General features: G+C 40.6%; 1 protein-coding gene and 1 long non-coding RNA gene across 2 annotated transcripts in view; one reads left to right on the top strand and one right to left on the bottom strand.

Moving 5' to 3' along the window:
* Nucleotides 1-22278, top strand: part of LOC141798881 (prickle-like protein 2) — a 60724-nt gene that overhangs the window by 1211 nt on the left and 37235 nt on the right. Inside the window, exon 2 of the mRNA XM_074680795.1 lies at nucleotides 6845-7227. The gene's annotated coding sequence lies outside the window, so the exon portion shown is untranslated. The remainder of the gene's footprint in view (nucleotides 1-6844; nucleotides 7228-22278) is intronic.
* On the bottom strand, nucleotides 3910-6569 carry LOC141798884 (uncharacterized). The gene is made up of 3 exons (XR_012599206.1): nucleotides 6441-6569; nucleotides 6155-6359; nucleotides 3910-6001 (listed from the first exon to the last, which is right to left on the bottom strand). It is a non-coding gene; the product is annotated as an uncharacterized LOC141798884 (long non-coding RNA).

Below are 22278 nucleotides of genomic sequence, written 5' to 3' on the forward strand. Positions count from 1 at the left end.
TGAGTAATGTCTTCACATCAAGCTTGATATTTTCAAGTCTCTGATGTAAATGTCAAGCAGTCTTTTGTGGTTGTCATGCCATCTATCACTCTCGGTTGGATACAGCTGCTTTTACAAGGTCCAGTCCTGTGAAAAGAAGTGCAGACGACTGCTCTCTACTTTGTATCTGACCGTGAAGCGTAACACTTTCCTCTTCACTTTAATTTAAGCCTGTGTGTCTCAACAATATGTATTCTGCCTTAAAGAGACACAGCTGTTAAAATTTTCACTCAGTATCTGTGAAAAACTAGAACACAACTTCAGTGAAATATTTAGTTCTGTGTCTCAGATTTTAACATAACTTATTTTCCCTGCTTACTCCCCTTTTAGATCATTTTAAATGAATTAAATTACCTCCTGTTTAAGTATGTGGCATCTCTCATTATGGAAACAATATTTGAACTTATTTATATGATGATACATATTCATTTCTTTATTACCTATTACCTATGACTACAAGAACTGACACTGAAAAAATCAATCATGATCTCACCATAACTGACATGTTGAAATAATGTTGTTGATTTATTTGTTTATTTATTTTCGTTGATCACACTTTCTTGTTCCTCTGTGCTGAAAAAAATAATAACGATAATGATATTAAACTTTATTTATATAGCACTTTTCAAAACAGTGTTACAAAGTGCTTTACATCATAAAAGCAACCAGTAAAAAGAAACTGAAGAGAAGAAGTTAAAGAGAGGTAAAAGAGAAATGTGAGGAAAAATATTAAAATATATAAAAGACTAAAGAAACACCAGCAATAAAAGAAAGGAAAACATCTGTAAAAATAAAAACATTAAGGATTAAAACAATTAAAACAACAAAGGATAAAATAATCTAAAATGATTTAAAATACTGCCCATGATACTGTCAGTTAAAAATAAAATAAAAGTAGCATTTGTCGATTAAAACTTGCTCAGCTAAAATCTCCAATAAAAGCACATCTATAAAAATGTGTCTTTATAAGAGATTTAAAAAAGGATAAAGAGTCTGCCGAAAAGAATACAGGAGTTTATATATCTTTTTTTTTTTTCTAACAAGTAGTAAAGTCCTGCGTTAGCAGGACTTTAGGGCCCAGGGGGTTGCAGAATGGGCACCACTTACTTTGGCTTTAGATTAGATATTCTACAAGTGTTGTTGAAAATTGTCCATCGTCTCATTGGTCAAGGGGCTGGGATCTCGGCAATGTGTGGTGCATGACAACCTTAGCCTGTATAGTATATGATGTATTGGAAATGCTGAACTCAACCTAGCTACGATAGGATGGGGTAAAGATGCATGTCTTAAGCCTCTTTGCAGACAGCGACAGTGGCCGTGCTTGCCAGTCAAGTCAGCTACACCTTTTTATGACCAAAACTATAAAGTAAAATAACTTAAAAAATGACAAGTTATAAAAAAACATGCATTTTGTCTAAAAGAGAAATAAGGTATCCAGACCCAAACTGTTTTCTGAACTGGGGTCTGTAATTTGCTTTAGAATTTGCCTTTCTTCGCTTGGAGTTTAAGTGGTTTCTGATGGCGCCGGCAGTCTCCAGCCTAAAACGGAGTCTTGGAGAACTGCACTTTTTGGAACTTCAACATAAGCTTTGTGTTTTTAGTTTTGAGGTTGCTACTTTATGTCAACCCATGCCATTCTCCACACAATTGAGAGTGCTGGGTTCTGAAGTGCGCACTGACGAAAAAAGAACAAAACAGGTGGTCCTTTTCTTCTGTAAAGGATATATAACATGTAATTTCACAACCCTATCCTTAACCTTCTGGTGTTCGACCCTACTTTTTTTGCTATTATCAAATTTAGAATGGGCGTTTATTTCTCATAAAACAACAACAACAACAAAAAAACATTTAGTTTGGATTTTTCAAATGTTGTTTTCATCTTATTTGAATGACATAGTAATATCTTGAACCATCAGGCCTGTTTTTACTAGTTTTGTACACATGGTTCTGTATTTCATGGAACTGAGGTTGAACAGTAATTAATGTTTTTGTTTGTTTGTTTATTAGCTTTTTCTTTTTAATTCTCAGAACTCATTTATAACTCCACCACACTCATTTTTGTGGAGGTAATTAGAACACAAAAGAACACAACACTAATGAGTGTATGAGCCGTGATAATATTAATCAGATTGTACTATTATTTAAGTGTGATGGAAACAGTCTATTTTTAGCCTGTAACAGATTTTGTGATGAGAAAACGACTCTGAACATCTACGCTGCACTGCGACTTTGAGTCATGTCGAGACAGCTCCCTCTACTTCTCCTCTCATGTTTCTCCTCCTGCTGATCCTGCGTTTCAGTTGATTGATCACCTCTTCTTCGCTGCCCCTTCTCTCACCTTCTCTGTATTTCCTCACCTTCTCATCCTTTGGCTCAATCATTTCACCTCCTGAACCGGAGTTGACAGATATCCATTGGGCTGTGTGAAGGTGTCGGCAGACCACCACAGTTTTAGATCAACAGTTGTTAAGACTTTTTTGTGGCAGTTATTGAGTTACAGCTTTTGGATTATGTGCCTGACACTTTGCAGACGGTCCCACATCTTATCTGGTTTCCCTTTTAAGCCCAGAACCAAATTAAACCTGGCTCAGACATAAGTGCTGCTCACAATTGATTTCCAGTGAAACACTTGAAGAGAGATCATTAATCTAGCAAGTGGCATGTCAATAAAGATTAATCACCAAGTTTAGAAATTGGAAAAGAACAATGAATCTATATTTTTCAGTTCTTTACAGTGGCTTAGAGTGTCTCCTGAAAGAAGATTACTGAATAAAGTAAAACGATCTGTTTAAGAAAGAGGGATGTTTGAGTTACAGGTTGAGATGAACTCTTATCATAATGAACAGTTTACTCTCAGGTAAGTGCCAAAAAAACTGACAGAATCAGGGGAGGAAGAGTCTTGAAACTTACCAGAATTTACACCTTTTCAGCAAAAGAGGAAGCTGTGCCAAGTGTGATCAATGTCAGCTGGGGCTGAGGACTACAAGTTTAAAATTTTGAAAAAAAACCTGCTTCTGTGAAGTTTGAAAGGAGCAAGCTTACCAGACCTCTGTAGCCCGCTCCTTGTTTCTGCTTGGAGCTAGCAGCTCGAGGCTACATTAGTCACTGCTGGCATAACACATCTGAAACTCCCACAGAACTCTACATGATCGAGTTGCACTGCAGGAAACGTAGGCCTCAGGTTTTGACAGAGGAGACAGTTTTTGAATCATAATGCCTCGCTTTGAATATTTCATTCTGAGTGCAATTCTGAAATCAGTGGGGTGTGCTTTGAAGTCTCCCATTATGGAGTGACTATGTAGTCAAAGCTACACATATTATATCACTTGCATTAATAATTTCAAATACATAGTGTAGTTATTGTGGGAAAATATATTAATCATTGTTGTGGCTCTCCATGTATGGTTTTCAAGTGTTAAGTTCAGCTTTGACAGAATTTAAAGAGCGGACACATCCCTACTGGGTAAACGAGAACTCTTCAAGTCAAGCCAACCAGATACTTTTTAATGGCATACCTGGAAAGTGGTCTCATTTGGTGAACACCAGATTTTTTGGCAAAATGGTACCCACACAAACAAGATGAAAAAACTATTCAGTCAATTAATTTTTTAAACTGTGAGAGTTTTTTTTATTTCAGTTACTTTTCCCCACTTAAATTTTAGTGGGACAGCAAAATAGCTACAATTATCTAATGTGTTCCAGAAAAGGAACCAATAAACTAATAGTCATCACGAGTAATACAATGTATAATAATACAATATAATGTGAATCAATGTACCTGATAAATTGATCATTGCAGTCATGTGAAAAATTGATGGAAATTTTGAACTACAAAGTTCCCAAACAAAAAAGGCAAAACACATTTATTAACAATGCCATCGTTAGCGGTCTGATACCATTTTGTCAGCTATGTTTTCACTCAAAAACTGTTTTTACCAGTCTAATTATTTGTACAAGACATTTTATCACTGAGATTTTTATTTGTTTGATTTTTGAATCAGGGCTGTATGAAGCAATGCTGGTCTATGGTTATTCTGAAGGTCGCGGACTGAAAAGTTTGAGAACCCTTTTGCCAGTTTAGCCCAAGCACAAATGTGTCATTTTCTTATTCAGAATACTGCCAAACCGTGCCATGCTTTGAGATGGCACATTTAATCTGTGCTTGTTTACATCTGGGTTGTAGAGCATTATAGAGTAATGCTGGACGGTATTAACCAGCTCGTGAACGATTTGCTCAAAACAAACAAATTATCTAGGTGAATAAACTGAACTGAATCACTTACTGAAAAGTAGTTCATTTCTCAACTTCAGTTGCACTGTCCTCTCTTCTGTATTGTGTGTCTCTCTAGACCATTAGAGTCACCCAAGCCTGCCTTTTCCTCTCCCTTTCATGTCAGTGATTTGTACTTACTGAACCAACAGGAGCCCTGTGTCGCTCAAGGCCGCCCCTAAATCTCCCTCTCAAGTCTCCAAATTCTAGGGAGCAGCATAAATATTACATTTTAGTGTCACAAGAATGTATGTGCTTTCTTTAACTGCTGTCGGCTTGCAAACTGATACATCTAACTTCATTAACCTCATTCAGCTGATCGTGCAACATCTACTAACGACAGTCTCTTTTCAATCAAACAGTCAGTGAGTGTTTGGGTACTGAACACACTAAACAGAACAAATAGGAAAAAATTTGTGATTGTCCAATTTGCAAACTGTCTTTATCTCACTAAATTCTCAGCTTATGGTATTATTATTTACCATGGGACGTTCTCAGGACGATCATAAGCAGAACTAAATGTTCAGTCATGTCTCAGCTTATTAATTCTGAATTGTAGGCCGAGCTGTAGAGAAATACTGAACAAATTCTTTGAAGAACTTCACTGAACTGATTCTACTGATTCAGCACACTGAAATGAACTGTTTTTTTCCATCAACTAGTATTAACTGAATGTACAACACCAACAAATGGTGCGTTGCTAAGCTGAGACACTATATATAAATGCTATTTTCGGCCTAAAAAGTAAAAAAATGTTGATGATCTATAGCCCCGTTTCCACCAAGCAGTCTGGTTTGGGTCAGTACGGTTTGGTACGGGTTGGCTCGGTTAGCTTGGTCCTGCTTGCGTTTCCACAGCCAACCGTGCACCCTCGTGATAGGTGGCATGTAAGCTGGATGCCGACGGCTGCATCAGTAACATAATAGTGCGATGCCATACTAGCCCGACACAGTGTGCCCTGCTAATAAATCCAACAAAGAAGAAAAAGGCAAGAGTAAACAAAGAGCAAGAAAGACATCCAGTACTTGTCCTCTTTTTGATTGGCAGCCACTGTCGCACGGTAAGTGACGATTCTTTTGACCGATCAACAGTCAGTTGTGGCTCCTCCTTCCAAGATCGGATCGGTTTAGTCTGGCACCCCTACAGAAGGGTCCCAGGAAATGGCTTGTCTCTGTTATTTGGGGGGTCTGTCCTGGGACTAGTCAGTGGAAACGCCGTAAAATGCTTGCCATACCGAGACGAACTGAACTGATCCACTTCGTGGAAACAGGGCTTATTTAACTGACTAATTCTGGAGCCAACTTGCAAGGGTGAGATATTTAATCATAAATAGACTAAACACACACATCCCAGGTATCAATCATATTCCAAGTGTGCCTTTTTCCCCCACCACCAATAACTATGAATCCACATGGGCAATAACTCTTGAGCACAAACCGATCAGCAATGGTTGGTTTCTCATCTACAAGTCCTTCAACTGCGTAAACCTGACACCGTCATTCTTTTTTGTTTTTTTGTGCTTTTGTTCTTTTAGATGTTTCACAAGTTCACCTCGTTTTCTTTTCATCAGCACAGTTGCTCATTGTTTGTAGTGATGATGATTCAACGAGAAGAGATTCATGTTCATCCAAACCCTGTTCCAAACACCAGTCACCAGGCACTGTCTCTGCAGGAACTGAACAGTGATTTTACCTGTGAAACATAAAAAAATAACCCAGAATAACTCCTCCTACTGCACTATAACAGAAGAGCACTTGTCATGGCGAGCGGTACACAGCGCAGGACAGTGCGTAGTTAAGAGAGCGCAGTGCGGTAGTAGTTGTGTTCTATTTTCGTAAAACATACCTTTATTTTCCCAGGACGTCATCAGGGTCAGACTTTATTGTACTCCATGTGGCTCCAGCCTTGATAGGATGAATCATTATGTTGAATGAGTCACAGATCACACAGATGCAGTGAACACCGTACATTTAAACAGTACGATGTCTTCATGCTGTGTGCTTTTTACGCAGTTGGAAACTGTTAGACCAAGTATTATAGATGAAAGAACCTGTAACGAGAGATTGAGGAATGAGGGTTTCTGTTTAACCTTATCTTGTTTTTGTTTTCTCCCCACACCACCTGATCTTACCCATCCAGAGATAAGTATGTCAAGTCCTCCCAGGCATTTCTCCGTTTTCGCTCCATCTCTCCTCCAAACAGCCGTGCATAAATACTCCTGTTATTCAAATCGGAGGCTGTGTGCTGCCTTGTGATTGGCTGATCGCTCATGACTCATTTGAACAGGCTGGTGTGAGGCTTGGCAAGAGGAGGGTGGGTGGGTGATGTGGGCAGGTGGGTAGGTGGTGTTGAAAAGGAGGGAGCAGGAAGGCGTTAGTAAGGCTTCTCTCCCACAGCTTGTAGGCTTGTGTGCACGGCTGTTTCTGTCACACACATAACAAACACACACATACACATACACACACAACCACCAAGCACACTTGTATTAAATACTTACAAAGGTTGTCAAGTTAATCTATATACACTTTTTCCCAGTGTTTTTTCAGCGATGGTTGCCCGTAGCCAGACTTGAGGAGAGACACAGAGCCTGGAGGAGGGAGGAAAGAGAGAAAGAGAGGAGAGAGGAGAGACAGTGTGTTGATCTGCAGCCCCCAGCCTTCCCTCTGTTGCTGCTACAGTACGTGTGGAAGGCGGAGTGAAGGAGAGAGAGGTGGCAGAGGCAGAGCTGGTGTTTGTCTCTGACACTCGGAGGGGGAGAAGAGGAGAACGCTGCGAGCCGTGCGGTGAAGAGCAGAGCCAGTCGGAGCTCTGATGTGTGTCCAGTGTGAGTGAGTGAATCGGTCCACAACCCTGCGTATCACCACCGCTGTCTGAGCATCCCCGTGTCCCCTGGACTCCGACACCAGCCGCACAAACAGGTGAGTCTTAACAACCACGTAATGAACTGTGCTTCAACCTGTGGCTAGGATATGATCAGTCTGTATGTTTACCATAAGATTTCAACATGGATTTCCTGAAAGTTTGTACATCCATCATTAGTTGTGTGCGGATGTGGGTGTGATGAATTGGAAGGTGTGTATTTTACATGTCTGTTAGTTAGTGTGAAAGCTTGTTTACCTCTTGACTGACAGGTGAAAAAGACCACAGGGACCTGGGGAGAACTGCGCTTCTAATAGGAGTTAATCCGTCTGCTTTCACCCCCGTTCCCCCTCCCATGTGTGGACCCATGTGTCAGTGAAGGAGAAAGTGGGTGGAGTGGGAACAGCTCTGCTTCTGTTATCTCAGTCTTGTTTAGAAACAGAGGGGAGAAAAAAAGCGATGAAGCCATCTCAGATGCTGCGGTTTAGGAGGACTACAGTGTGTTTGCAGGAATGCAGATTTCGTGTGTTTGGGGAGGAATTTGTCGGGGAAATCTGCAGGTGTTTACATTGCAGATTTAAACTGTTTTCCTTGAGCTCAGTGTGAGCCTTTTGTCTCAACTGCGCAAGAGAAGTACTGCATCCATCCCCAAGTTATTGTGGCACTGACAGGAGGCGATGACTGTTGTATAAGGTTGTAACATGAATCGCAGTTTAAAGTCTAATCCGTTACATAAGGAGGGTTTCCAACACACTGGAAGGGGCTCAAAAATAGAGCTGACATCAGATCATTGATCCTGATAATGAGTAGGATTATATGTGGCTCTTTTTTCTGTCATTTTATTGACAAAGGCAGGGTCTTGTTCTGCATTTTCTAAGCAGCTTATTGATTTGTTGCACTTGGACATAAAGAGAGTCACGTCTTAGTTTTGTTTTATGATCCTTTTTTTTTTTTTTTTTTGCTTTTATTCCTTTCATCGGAGCACATTTCAGAATGCAGCACCTTCCCCTCCATGTTAGTTCTACCACTTGTCGCCTCTTCTCTACTCATGTAATTTGTGTGTAATGGCAGCCCATTAGTGTTTACTGCAGGGAACAAGCAGCAGGTTGGTTTGGAAATATTTAATTTAGGGCACCACTTGTTGATTCCACTTTGCTTCTCTTGAAGTTTTGTCTGTGAAGTCTCCCCAAAATCTGCCTCAGTTTACAGCAAGTCTGTGAACACAGAGGAAAGAGAAATACGAGGCTTGATTTGGACCATATGGTCGAATGAGATTTCACAGGGAGACATTGTCACTGTTGAGATGGTTTGGCCCCCTGAGCCATGACCGTGATCTCGGCTGCCATTGAGCAGGAAAAAAAACCCTCTGCGTTTGTCTTCCTTGCTGTGGATGCTGCTGTTTGTTTGCCTCTGACTGTCAATCTGTCAGCCGAGTGTGAAGTAGAGGAATCAGCCACAGCTCCCCATTGACCCTGCCACATCCCTTTATCACCCATCGCTCAATAGATCTTTCCCCTTCATCCCTCCATCCATCCACCCATCCATCCCTTCATGTTTCTCCCACCGGGCTTCAAATGTTTGTCTCTTCACTTTCACGGGAGCGCCTGCCTCCACCCCCCCACCCCCCTGCGCTGGTCTCCACAGAAACGGCTGATTCAGGAAGGGTGGGCGGGTGTCTCATAGCTCTCGCTGCTCTGCCCCATGCAGTGCTTTCACAGTACATTTCTGCTTCTGTGCTGCTTTTACGGCCCTGATTTGCTGACAGTTCAGGTGGCTCAGTCAGATGTTACACAATCACATCAACTTCTTGAAGGCTTGTTTTTGTTCACTGGTCTCAAAGGATGTGTTCGCTATTTAAAGTTACATTACCATTCATGCTCACCAAACGCAGGGAAAGTCTTCATCGCTGGGTGGTGGTTTTAGAGGGTTGTGGTTGTGTGTTTCTGACACACATCTGTCCTTCTTGATAGCTGGGTTGGCAATGGAGACTTCAGAGTCCCTGTGTGTGTTTAAAAGGCTATACTGAGGTGATTAATAATGAAGCACACCATGAGTGAGCCATTTAATAATAGATATGTCATGACCTTTCTCTTACATAAGGCATAAAAGCAGAGCTAAAGCGATTATTCCACAACTGAAATGAAGTAAATATAATGATCAATAAATAACCTTCTCTTTAACTGTTTATTTTTGTACACCTCCCACTCAAAGTGCCAGATGTAATGCTGTATTTGCGGAAGTGGGTCCTTGTTTTGTTTCTTTTTTTTTTTCAAGCTTGTCGTTTTATCCTTTTTGTGGCATTTTTATGAAAAAAAAAATCTTCTCGTTGCCATGGTGATAGTTTGTACAGTAGCTAAAAACACAGCCTTTAAGAGATGCTCCTGAGCAGGAAATGAAGCCTGTGTCGCACCACAGTCGATCCCAAGCCAGGACCCCACGAGCTCGTCCTGCTGTGCCTGATTAAATTAAAAAGGGAATTTGTATTCACGGAGGAGGTAATGATGGAAGTGGAAGTAAGGATGTTTTCACTGTTTTTGTTGTTGTACACACACCGTATTGATCACTGAGCTACATTCTTCATACAGTATTAAATCTGTCACAACTTAACTGTGCTGAAAGTTCGATTGTGACTGACAAAGGCATGAAAAACTTCGCTTTGTGAGGGTATCTGCTCCTGGTGGTAAAGATTTCCTTGTACCGTGGTTTAATCCTGTATTTTTCACAGTTTATATCTCAGTTTAGGAATACTCCTGGTTGGATTTTTGGAGTACTAAAAAGCTTTAAATGTAAACAGGCTGCAGGGTTTTTTTTCCACCCTGCAGTGTTCAGCCATTACAGTCAGTGGTGACGCAGCCTGAGACTCACACAGCACACTGCAGACCAGTCACAAGACTGAGTCTGAACAAAGAGCACACACTGTCATCTAAGAGACAAATCTCCACTTAGATGATCGCACAGAAGAAGCTTTTACGACAAAACATCACAGAAGTGTAGCTTAGAAGAGTGTGGCGCCGTGTGCAGAGACCCTGGGTGACTTCTGTGGCTATATTTAAGGACAATGTCCAAGGTACCTGCTGTGGCACTCAACAGCAAAGCAGGAACATCAAACTACCATGATTTCTGTGTGCGTATACCTGAAATTGTTCAGCTTGTCATGTGGTCAAGTGAGTACTCGGATAAGGACAACCTTAACCCTACAATGCTGACTGTATCATATTTAATACATGAGTTTCAAAGACCTCAGTCTCATCAAAATGCTGAAAGTTTCCTTAAAAAACTGTTAAAAATGTAAAACAAAATGTGATTCCACTACAGGCAGCTGAAGTTGTATTTTGGCCCTTTTCAAAATGGCTGCTCTCATGAAATCATCCACAAGCATTTTTCATTGCTAATTTTCAAGAATAACATTTAAATTGTTACTCAAAAAGTTGCCAAACCTGCCACGATATTTCATTTGTGGTGCAAAAAATATATCATAAATTAAATCATAGAGCTGCATTTTTTGGGGGATTTTGTTTAAAGGGTCAATAAACGTCTCAATTCCCCCCGAAATAGAAAAGAAAAAATTCTGTCTGTGTTTTGATGAGTCAAGCTTTAGAGCGTTGGCTTCATGATCTACTTCATGATGAGTCTTGTCTGGCTTACATGATGGCTGAAAAACACCAAAAGCAGATCACAAAGATAAGTTTGTACAAGAGCAACAAAGCACTTTACTTCAGGTTCATATCTAAAAATATGTGTTTACAAAACTTAAGAAGAAATTGGCATTAGAAAATATCAATTAATACTGTCATGTCTTTGGGTTAAAATATTTGTATATTTCATAAGATAAATAAGTTAGTTAAAAAGTTAGAAATATGTTTATTTCATAATGCAATGTGTTAAAATGTTTTGAGTAGAATCGTTAGAGTGACACCTCTTCACCTGTGAGGATCGTTCGGTTTCCATGCAGAGTAAGTGCTCTGTACGTGTATAGAGAATCTTTGACGTGTCTCAGGTAAAAAAGTTAAGATAGGTGAACGGTAAACGTTAGGTCTGAGAATGACTCATAGCTGAATGACTTGAAAGCTCAATGTAAACAGGTGATTTTTGATACAGCTATCTATGTTGTGGTTAGCATAAATAAGCTAGCTACCTGTATTTTGTACAATGGCGCATAGTGCACAGTGTAGTGCATATTTTTTCTGTATCTTGCCGTTACATTAATTTATTCACTACAAGAGACCTCCATAAAAGCAAGAAAAGAACGACTTGTGTACAGAGTTTCTTTATTAGTTCGCTGGCTGTCTAGCTTCACATAGCCACGTGTTGTGAGGACAGCACAAATACTGTTATATTCATCATCACAGAAATAAAATCCAGATGTTGAAAACAATGGAATTTTAACACCACTCGTACAAAAACTAAAATATAAAATGCTCCAAGCTCCAAAAACACTCTCTGCAAGGAATAGACTGGCTACCTTCCCAGTCAGCAACAACACGACAATTTACATTAAAATTACAGATACAAACCAACACCCCTCCTCACCTCGCATTAACATGTCTTTGTGAGAACAAGCTCCTAACTTCACGCCCACCTGCCACATAAAATAAAAAAGTAGGTTGAAGAAGCTGATTTGTCCACAGAGTGTGTGACACACCACCGTAAACCACATGAGCTACAACACAGGAGCACTAAAACATGTTTGTGATTCACAACAGGCAAAATAAAGCTGTCTTGGAGAGATAAACGGTAAGACGGCACAACAGCTGCAGGTTACCGGCACTAACACGGGCTGTTGGCCAGAAAAAACAGAGTTGGAATAATAAAGACAACCACAGAGCTTCAGACTAACTATTTTAAACCAAAGTATGTGAATGATTCTCCAGAGATCTGCAACATCTGTGGCCTACTGTAAGCAAACCCCCAAACACCACCAAACCAGCAATAGAGCAATAGATCGATCCAGTGGAATGTATTTCCTGTTGAGCCTGTTACAGGTTATTTCCCTGCGCTGTCTCCATTATTCCAAAAAAACCTCCACATCATTGCACACCATTGATGTGTTCCCACATTACCGTGAACATGAGTGGTCTTTCCTTTTTTCTCCAATCAATCCCACATGCACAGACCTTCTGCTGTAAAAGCTCACTAGAGCATCAAATTTGAAGCTTAAAATAGTCTTTGGACCATCTCACCATACAGGGAGACTACTTCGTAAATGTGTTGCTGAAGATTTCTAGAATTTTCCAGAGCTCTGCTTCTAAACTTGTCCTGAGTTGCTTGTTGTCACACGTCACTCACAGTAGGAGGTCTTCCTCGTTTGATGAGGAGAGCGGTGGGCAGAGGATGAGTCTCGAGAGGCTGAACATGACTTTAAAATTAGAAGCCACAGTGTGTGATGTTTACAACATGACACAGCAATCTGCAAGTTGATTCTCCCTCTTCAACCATGGATATTTATGTTTATACCATCCTGTTATATTTCTCATGCATTTCTCCCTGGGTTCTCCCATCAGCTCACCCTGATTTCTGATGGAAATCTGACCAGTGTGCCGGCAGATTGTTCATGGATGAGGTCTGTGACAAAGTTTGGGCCATTTGCGTTCACACATGCAGCCCTCAGACTCAAATTTTGGAGCGTTTACAGGAGTTGTGTTCATATGTACACAGCTAAAATTCTAGTCCTGCTTTTATTTTGAAAATTGGACTGATGGTGTAAAAAAGGCGAAGTATCACCACCCTTTAGTCTTCTTAAATGTGTGATTATTTTATTAAGTGTTTTTGTCTTACTTTAAGTAAAAATGATCATATTATACTCAATATGAGCAACATTGAACTGATCAGTTGAGAGAAATGCCTTGTTTCAAGTTATTTAAAGACAAAAATAAGGTCTGAATTACTCATAACAAATAAAAAAAACTGCCCATGGAACGAGAAAGAAATTACTCTGAAGTTTTTTTGAACCTAGAATAATGATGTAAAACAAGAAACTTTTTTCTTGTTCCACTGGCAGCAATTCAGACCTCATTTTTGTCTTTAAATAACTTTAAACAAGACATTTTTCTGGCCTGATCAGGTGAAATTGGCTCATATTAAGTCTAAAAAGACATTTTGTACTGAAAATAAGACAAAAACACTTGATAAGATTTCAGTTTTTTGCAGTGTAGAAGCCAAGCTGAATCTGAGTTGTATGATTGTGGAATAAAAAGGAGTAAACACTTAAAATTTATGCAGGAAATGCTTTCAAGTAGGGGTGCACCGTTCCAACTTTCCAACTTTTGGATACCTTGGCTTTGGTATCGATCGATACCGATACTGATACCAGAGCAATACTAGCGTTAAATAACATCCTGCGTAACCTACTGTGGGATAAGACGGGCAATGTTTTTGGACAAAGGCAAAAAATGAGTAGATGGAATTACTGGAGTTAATATTCATTTAAACTATGAAATATTTAAATGTTTACCATCAAAACAATTCTTCAGAATGTTCACTGGTTCTTATCAAATGCAAACTTTTATACCCTGTTGACTGGTAATGCAGCTAAAAACCAACAAGTGCATCAGAGGCAACATTTCTAATCAAGTAGCAAAGAGTGGTGGTTAAAAAACAAAAAGGCAGAGAGTTGTTTGCCTGGATCAGCACCATGGATCTCTTCCCACTGATACTGATCGAGCTTTGAGGGGCACAATACACCGATTAACAATACCACCGATCAGTATCGGAGCATCCCTACTTTCAAGTAAATTTTTGGATTTAGTGTTCTTGTCTACAGAACAAATAAAGACTTTAAAGTCCAAGAATGACAAAAGAAACTGGCCTTGATAGATGTATGCAGATATTCCAGGTTTTTGTACATGTGAAATGAGGCAGGCAAAGACAGAATTTTTCATACCAATGGAAAAGATTTTTAAATATTAGAAGAGGAACTCATGCAGGGAGATTGATCTCTTTTTCTTTGGACAGCGGATTAATGACTATTGAGTGCTCCTTCCTTTATTGACTCTCCTCTTCCTGCACTCAGCAGCCACCAAGATTGATCTTTCTAATAAGTTGGCACTGTCTTTTAACTGAACGATTACGGTGAAGGATTGGCTAATGATAACAGAAAGGTTGCCTGAAGTAATTAATGTAGTTAATGTCTTGGTAAAACAAACACTAACAGAAGAATACACCATCCACAGCCCCTTTGGAGAGATATCCCAGTGAGTTTTCTGTTTAAAATATTTGAGGTGCAGCCAAATGATCTGATTTCCATGAGGAGGGAAAAGTGAATATTTAGCCTCCAACTGGTCTTAACACAATCAGGCTCCTCTCAAAGAAGATCCAGGATGAATCCCTGCGGCTGGCTGCTGTCTGATGACTAATGTTCTCCCAAGTGTCGTATTAAAGCCCTTTAATTGGCGAGAATAAACCAATCATTATCTTGCTCATTAGAGCTTATTGTGGTGCTGAGACCGCTGTGACGCCACCAAAGCAAACTTCTGTTATCGTTCCCAAAGCCGTGTCGTGGTTCACATCTCATCAACACCGGTGTCCTGACTCACTCGGGATCTTTGAAGAATCCTCCACACTTAGTGTGAGGGTATTTCTGCGCTAACCTCACTCTCCTGGCCAAAAAGTCCCATCTGGCCCCGCTCTGCCTGCCATCTGCTCCCCCTGCTCTCTTGTCGATCTGTCCCTTCAAACAGATGTGAAGCCTCCGGTTCAAAATGGCATCCACAAAGCAGGAGAAGAAGGGAGCTAAAGTGAGTAAACAGAGGAGGAGGCTGAGAGACACGCAGAGATTCATGGAGGGCTTAAACCTGATTCACCACAGTGCCTTTCTTTAGCGCCGTGTGTGTCTCAGCAGTTTCCACCCAATCTCTGTGTATCCTGGAAAGTGCTGACTGTCTTACGATGGGGATCACTAACAGAACAATATGCAGTTTGTGCTTAGTCAGAAGACTGTTTCCCTTAAATTAAAAGTTGAATCCAGCGAGAGGAGCAGGGACAAACAGAGGGCTGCCATCCGGATGCAGGTGTATGGATTGTTTCCAGGCGAGGGTGACAGCATCGTGCTAATGCAGCTGCTGCTGCCGGTGTTGTTGGTGTCGATTGTGGCTCTAGTTTGGCCTCTCTGACTGATGGATATGTGGAACGTTAACTCAGGGGGAATCATCTGTGGTGCTGCTGTGCCCTGAGGTTTAGCACTCACTCCATTCTCATACTAATGGCATCATTACTGGGCTTCTGAAATAGCATTTTCCAACTCACCAAAATGTGAACACACACACACACACACACACACACACACACACACACACGAAAAAAAATCATAGATATGCATAAAATAACCCCATAAACATACTCAATGTGACAATAAATGCAAAAATAACCCACTAATATGAAAAGAACAGAAACTTGTATGTGGCTTCCTTCATCTGACTCATCTTTTGGGTGAATTTGTGCACAGAGTGAAATGTTAAAATGTAATTTTCCGCCTGAGTGCTAAAATGTACACCATAATTTGCGCACTTTCCTCACTGAAAGAACTTCACCCTATATTTACCAAGATAACTGGGATGAAAGGAAGCAGGAACTAGCACAACATGTACCTGCCAAATAGGACATTCTTCCAAACAGGGTCAGTCTGAAGCAGTGTTATTATTTCACACATTCCAAAGCGGCTTCACAGCCTCGTCTTCTTGTATAAATTAAACTCAGGGTTGAATTCTTTAACATTTCATGAATCCTTCTCAACTTATAATACTGCAGACGACAAGGGACTGTATGAATAACCATGACAGCAAATAAAACAGCATATGTATCTCTGAATTCCAGGCACGTTTTAAATCGCCATCTTTTGTTGGCGTGTTATTGCCCTGATACCGTCCAATGGGATCAGCTGCTGTCCCAACTGCTAAGTAAGATTTCTTGCCCATTGACCAGCTGATGTCTTTAAACTGATTAACCAAGCACACACAGTCTGACAGCACACAAGCAACAGAATGTATTTTCCCCGACTTGGATCGTGTATTTTTAAGCAGCATTTTATTGGACATCATCCGTCTGCAGGTTTTAAAAGCCTTGAATCAAGTTTTAACAGGAACTGCTTTGGAAGGTATTAAGGAGTCTTCTGTTTGAGTCTTCGACAGTTCTACTGTTTCATTTAGCAGACACTTTTGTCCAAAGCGACGTACAACACAACATTTTGACAGAAGGGAAAACCTTAGTTGGTGCAACAAAGTGTTAAGTTTAATTACCTCTTAACAGTCTTAAATCTATGGAGTCTGAAAAGATTAAAAAACAAAAATGTGCAGGCTGTAGGATGTGCTGTATTTTCATCTGCATTACCACACACAGGACAGTAAAATAATACAGTCACTGACAAATGATTTTAACAATTTCTTAATGATTTAAAAGTGGTTATTTGTGCACATGAAAATAACTTTAAAGACCAAATGCCCGTGGATATACAAACAGCATTTAAGACAGAAAAGAAAAAGTTTGAAGTGCATTCAATGCCCTTTGCTTCTTTCTTCAGCAGCTCTCCCTGTTTGCCAAAACCAAAAGCGTTTCACCATTTGGCACGTTTTTTCAGAGACGGCCCACCTGAATCATTTCAAGTTCAGAGAGAATTTGAAGGGATAGAATTTATAAATAAGTAGCTGGAGAGATTCCCAAACCATCCTGATACCTGTATCCAAATCCAGCTGTAGCCTCTGCTCTGTGTTTCATGTTTCTCCACCTCTCTCATTTTCCTGAGCAGCTCTTCTTATCTGACACCTGCTTTAAGACAAAGATTTTAGAAGAAGAAAGTAAGAGTTTCGAATCCATAGTTTATCACTTTTACTTAAAATGAAACTACATGTTTATTACTTCAGCTCTAAAACAGGTTAGGACCCATGGTAGGGGCAAAGTATATCCACACCTGCTGTATTTTTAGGATTGTTTCATTTCCATTTAGACTGTTTTTTGTTTTTTTTTTAGCTAAATGCTGAATTCAGGGTGTTATGGCAGAGATAAGGCACAACGAGCGGGTGAACGGTATTTTAACATTTTGCATTATTATCTGACTACCAACTCTTGATAATGCAAAATGTTAAAATATTCTTTATGAGAAATTTTTACTAAATGACAATACACTGAACAATTTATAGCCAAGTTGTATTCAAACATTAGGCTTCTCATTTGTTATAACTTATATAACAGCAGTCTCCTTCTCAGAGCTTTGGAGCTGACCACCTTTAAAACTAAATAAGGCAAACATCACATCTGTTGGAACATCACTAGTAACTTTTGTACCGTTATATTTTTCAGAATTGTCAGTGAAAAATATTTAAAAGAGCACAGTAACTTCCCTTTAACATTCCTACTGCTAGAGCTACTGATAAAAATCTAAATTTACCGTATTTTCTGCACTATAAGGCGCTTCGGAGTATAAGGCGCACCTTCAATGAATGGTCTATTTGAAAACTGGTTTCTAGGGCACACCGCATTATAAGGTGCATAGAATAGAAGCTACATTAGTGGCTGGGGTTGCGTTATGCATCCTCTAGATGGAGCTGCGCCAAAGGGAATGTCAACAAAACAGTCAGATAAGTCAGTAAAACTCAGGCTACATCCACACGGAGCCGCACATTTTCCTATCCAACCATTTTCTGTGCCATTTTCAAAAAAAGTGAACTGTAAAGACGAAGCCGTGTCTGCCGTCCACAAAAGCCGTTTTCAGAAATCAGTTCACATGCCAGAGCTTTGGGGGGGGCGCTGTATTGCTCTGACAATAAACAAGAAAAGAAGCCCAAGCCAGCCTGTGAGCTAACGTTAGCACTTACCAGAATTCCTTTTTACCAGTTCTTACCACTGTTACTCTGGCGATGCCCCCTGACTACGGTAGCCATGATTAATCAATATTAATCCATATATAAGGCACATCGGATTATAAGGCGCACTGTTGGCTTTTGAGAAAACTGAAGGCTTTTAGGTGCGCCTTATAGTGTGGAAAATACGGTAATATATCAACTTTGAGAAAACAAAAAAACTTAAAAGTAAGAAGCAGGGGGATAAAATAGTTTTAATGTCGTGGTCAGAAAGAGATCCACTCACCAGCTCTAGTGGTATCCGGATTGCAGGACAGGATGTAATCATGAATTGTCCCCCAGATATTTAGTTCTCCTGATTTAGATCATTAAAAAATACCACATGTATACCAAATGCCAGGGTGTCAACATGCTGAGATGAAACATCCCAGAACTCTTTTCTGCATGTTAATTTGACATGACATGTATGACATAGTATTCCCCAGTATGGATCTTGATATCCAAAGTGCATGACTGTTGTTACAGAGGTGTAATCAACCAGAATCAACACAGCTAGATGTTTGCTGAGCGCACGGTCACACTGGGCATTCGAACTGTGCCTCAAGCACAATTGCCCCCCCAGACAAACCAAAACCTACCAGACTTTAGGGGCACACGCATGGCCCACGTCATTGTGAAGCATCTGATTAAATGAAGTATGATCTCGTCATAGTCAGCACAATGAGACACAGAGAGTACTGCTACAACCTTAGTGACTTCTTGGCTCATGGTGAGTGGTTTTAGTCCTGTCCCACCTCTCTGAAGCCCACCTCTCTGAAGTGTGCCAAAGCAGAGAAGCAAAACGTGCTCACGTATGGCACACTTGCGGTTAGGGATGGGTACCTTTACATTCAAAACGATACGGTACCAATGCCTGGTACCTGGCAATCAGTACCGATACTTAATGGTACCAATTTGTGGTACTTTTTTGTGTTTATGTGGTAAAAAAGTATACATTTTTCCATTATAAAAAAAATCTCTTTTTTTCAATGTAACATATTTATTCTTCAATATATAACCTTGCAATGGTGTGTTCTTGTCCAGCATGGAAAATCACCTACTCTTCCACTCCCTCACAGCCACAAGGATGCATTTGGTACCTTAACATGGTACCTTAACATGATACCTTTCGATTTTTTGGGGGTTACACCAGCCATACGATCTTGACTTTTAGGTTGAAGCATGGTTAAGCATGGTACAGTTAACCAGGGTTTTATAATGTTTGGTTTCCATTCAGTGTAATATTTGTCCTTTTTGTCATTGTCACCCCAAAAGTCAATGAGGAACTTAACAGTTTTGCAGCAAACTAGAAAAACATTATAATTTATGAGATGATTCAATTAAAGGCAAATCATCTGTTCTGTCAAGGTCGAGAATCTACACGGCCATTAAGATTTTTCACTCACCAATTATCTGCCTCATGGTGAGGACAAAAAGGAAGGACAGAAGGAACCACAAAGGTCGGCATTAGAAGTCATGGCAAGGCCTCAGAGAGTTCAAGATATTTCTGTCCAAAGTGGGCCAACAACTGTTTGAGCGGAGCTGATATTCACAAAGCGTTGCTGAAACCACTAATAGCCCTCTTCATTTGTGTCAGAGGCATTACTATTCATGGTGTTGATGACTGATTTAAAACTGTGAACGAGGACACTAAAATACCTTGTTAACCCCTGAGATGTAAATCTGTTAAATCTTTCATTCTCCTCAGATTTCAGGAACAAAAACTTTAGTGTTCAGTGACGAGATCTGCGTCACACAGAAAGACTGACGAGATGAGAATGCGACACGTCAAAGCTGTTAACTATTACACCTCCTTTGTGAAAACCACACACACACACACTCCAATACCTCATACTAACAGATCCTCTCCCCTGCTGCACCACCTGCCTCTTATCAACCCTCTCATCATGGAGAATAAGATCCCTGTTAATCCACTTGTCTCAGCTCACTGCATACCAGCAGAGCTCCCTCTGCAGGGCTCAGCTGATCCCTCTGGGGCCTCCTGGAAGCAGAGAGTATAAAAAGGTGCTCACTGCCTACACACTGCCTTTGTAACTCACCTTTCGACTCTTTTTTCTTTTTTATAAACACACAGGCAGATTCACTTCTCACTTGTTTCATTGCCAGGTGCTTGCAGAAGATACCCAGTTGACAATAGAAATACAAACATGTTCTCTAATACTTTCTGTTAATTGCAAAATTTAAATATATTCATTCGCAAGAAGAAAATATTTTACTTGGTACTTTTTTTGTTATGGTTTTCTGTGTGTAACTGAGCTTCTACAACTGCTCTGACAGAAAATAAAAGGAATTTGGGGATTTTATTAAACCTTTGTACTAAAGAGACTAAACTGTGACTGACATGACTCCTCAGTGAAAATCAATACATAGGCTCAAAACCCCTTCTAATAACTGTCTATGAACTTAGGTCATAAATACAGCTTTAACTGTACAAAAGAGAAGAGGAAACCTGCGTTGTGTTTTGGCCGCCAAGTGCTCTGTCTTGTCAACTGGCTATACGCAACTTTTAAGCTGCACCCTTTAGAGCTCAACTGTCCATAACTGTATCAACTGTGTGTGGGGTTTAAATAATAACCAACCACCTCGTGTGTTGATTATCAGAGAAACCAATCAGGCTTACGCTTAGGTTAACATGGCTCCAGTCACGTCACCACCCAGCTGCCTGGCAAGAACGTTTTCGAGTTGGAGCAAGGAATATCCTCGCTTTTCAAATCTTGAAAGCTGAGAAGACTGAATTATCTTAGGCCCAGCACCAACCAACCCCAGGACCGGAGTGGATGACACAGCCTCTTATGCTGCGACTACAGCGTCCACACTGCCGGCTACTGCTCCTTTTCCGGCTGGGTATGACAAGGAGCCAAACCGGAAGCCTCATGAGCTCTACCCTACCTCGAAAGGATCCCTGGGTTGTTGTGAAAAACCGCCGCCAAGGGAGCCACATAGAGACCCATGTAGTCCAGTCACGGAAAAGTTTTCCCTCTCCTGAGGAGAAGGCCGACAGGGTTTGGAAACAACCACATGGAGACTTAAGCCGTGTTTCCACCAAGCAGACTAGTTCCGTATGTCTCGGTACAGCGCGCATTGTGTGGCGTTTCCACTGACTTATCCCGGGACAGATCCTCATAGAACTGAGACAAGCCGTCCCACTTTTTGGGACCCTTCCGTATGGGTGCCAAACTGAATCAATCCGCTCTCAGAAGGTGGAGCAACACACTGCAGACTGTTGATTGGTCAAAAAAATTATCATTTACCCCGACAGCAGCTGCATTTCTCCTGGTGGCACACAGACTTCTCTGAAACAAAGCTTGATTGCACTTTGTACCAAAGAGCTACATGCCAGTCACAGAAATGACAAAATGCTGCATGTCTTCCATCTGTGCTCTTTGTTTATTGTGTCGCAATTTTCTTCTTCGTTAGATTTATGAGCGGGGTAAACTGTGTCGCGCTGCTACGGTGTCACGCTATTGTTTAACAGCTGCGCCTTTCGGCATCCGGCTTACACGCCGCCTACCACGAGGGGGCACAGTTTTGCTGTGGAAACGCAAACGGGATCAGGCTTAACTGTACCAAACCGTGCCAAACTGTACTGAACTGCATGGACTGCTTGGTGGCAACGCAGTTATAGACCACCTCCGAGGAAACAGTGTGGAAACCATATTTTCCTCACCTCAGGAGCTTGCACTGACCAACAGGTTTGACATCCTGCATTTCCTGTGGTCTAATGTTTAAAAATTTGACATTCTTTTTGGAAATTGTGGTCACTGATCACCTGGATTGTAATCAGTGCACAGTTCAAAAACAAGCATCCATGGTGGTATGGGGATGCATAAGTGCCTTTAGCATTGGTGGCTCACACATCTGGGAATGCTGAATGATATTAACAAGTTTTCTAGTAACAAATTCTGACCATGACCAAAGACGTGGCTCTGTAGTAGGAGAGTCCAGGTGCTGGACTCAACTTGTCACCTATAGAAAACATTTTGCACATCATAAAATGAAAAAAAATATATATATAACAAAGGAAAAATTGACCTCAGGAGTAGCTGAAATCATGCATCAGGCAAGAACTGGACAACAGTTGAGGTTGTACAACTTACGCTAAAACCCATGAAATAAAATGTTAAATAGTGCGCAAAAACTACCAGTCCTTTGGTTCTTTACTCTACACACAAAAGCATCTTGTCACATTTTTACACTTCCTTGAGTTACACTAATTAAAGTTTCAGTAGTGAATTTCTTACATGAAATGATTTACTTCAAGAC

Source organism: Halichoeres trimaculatus, unplaced genomic scaffold, assembly GCF_033239565.1.
Source record: "Halichoeres trimaculatus isolate MK-OKI-2021-1 unplaced genomic scaffold, fHalTri1.1 fHalTri1_scaffold_11, whole genome shotgun sequence".
Classification (NCBI taxonomy): domain Eukaryota; kingdom Metazoa; phylum Chordata; class Actinopteri; order Labriformes; family Labridae; genus Halichoeres; species Halichoeres trimaculatus.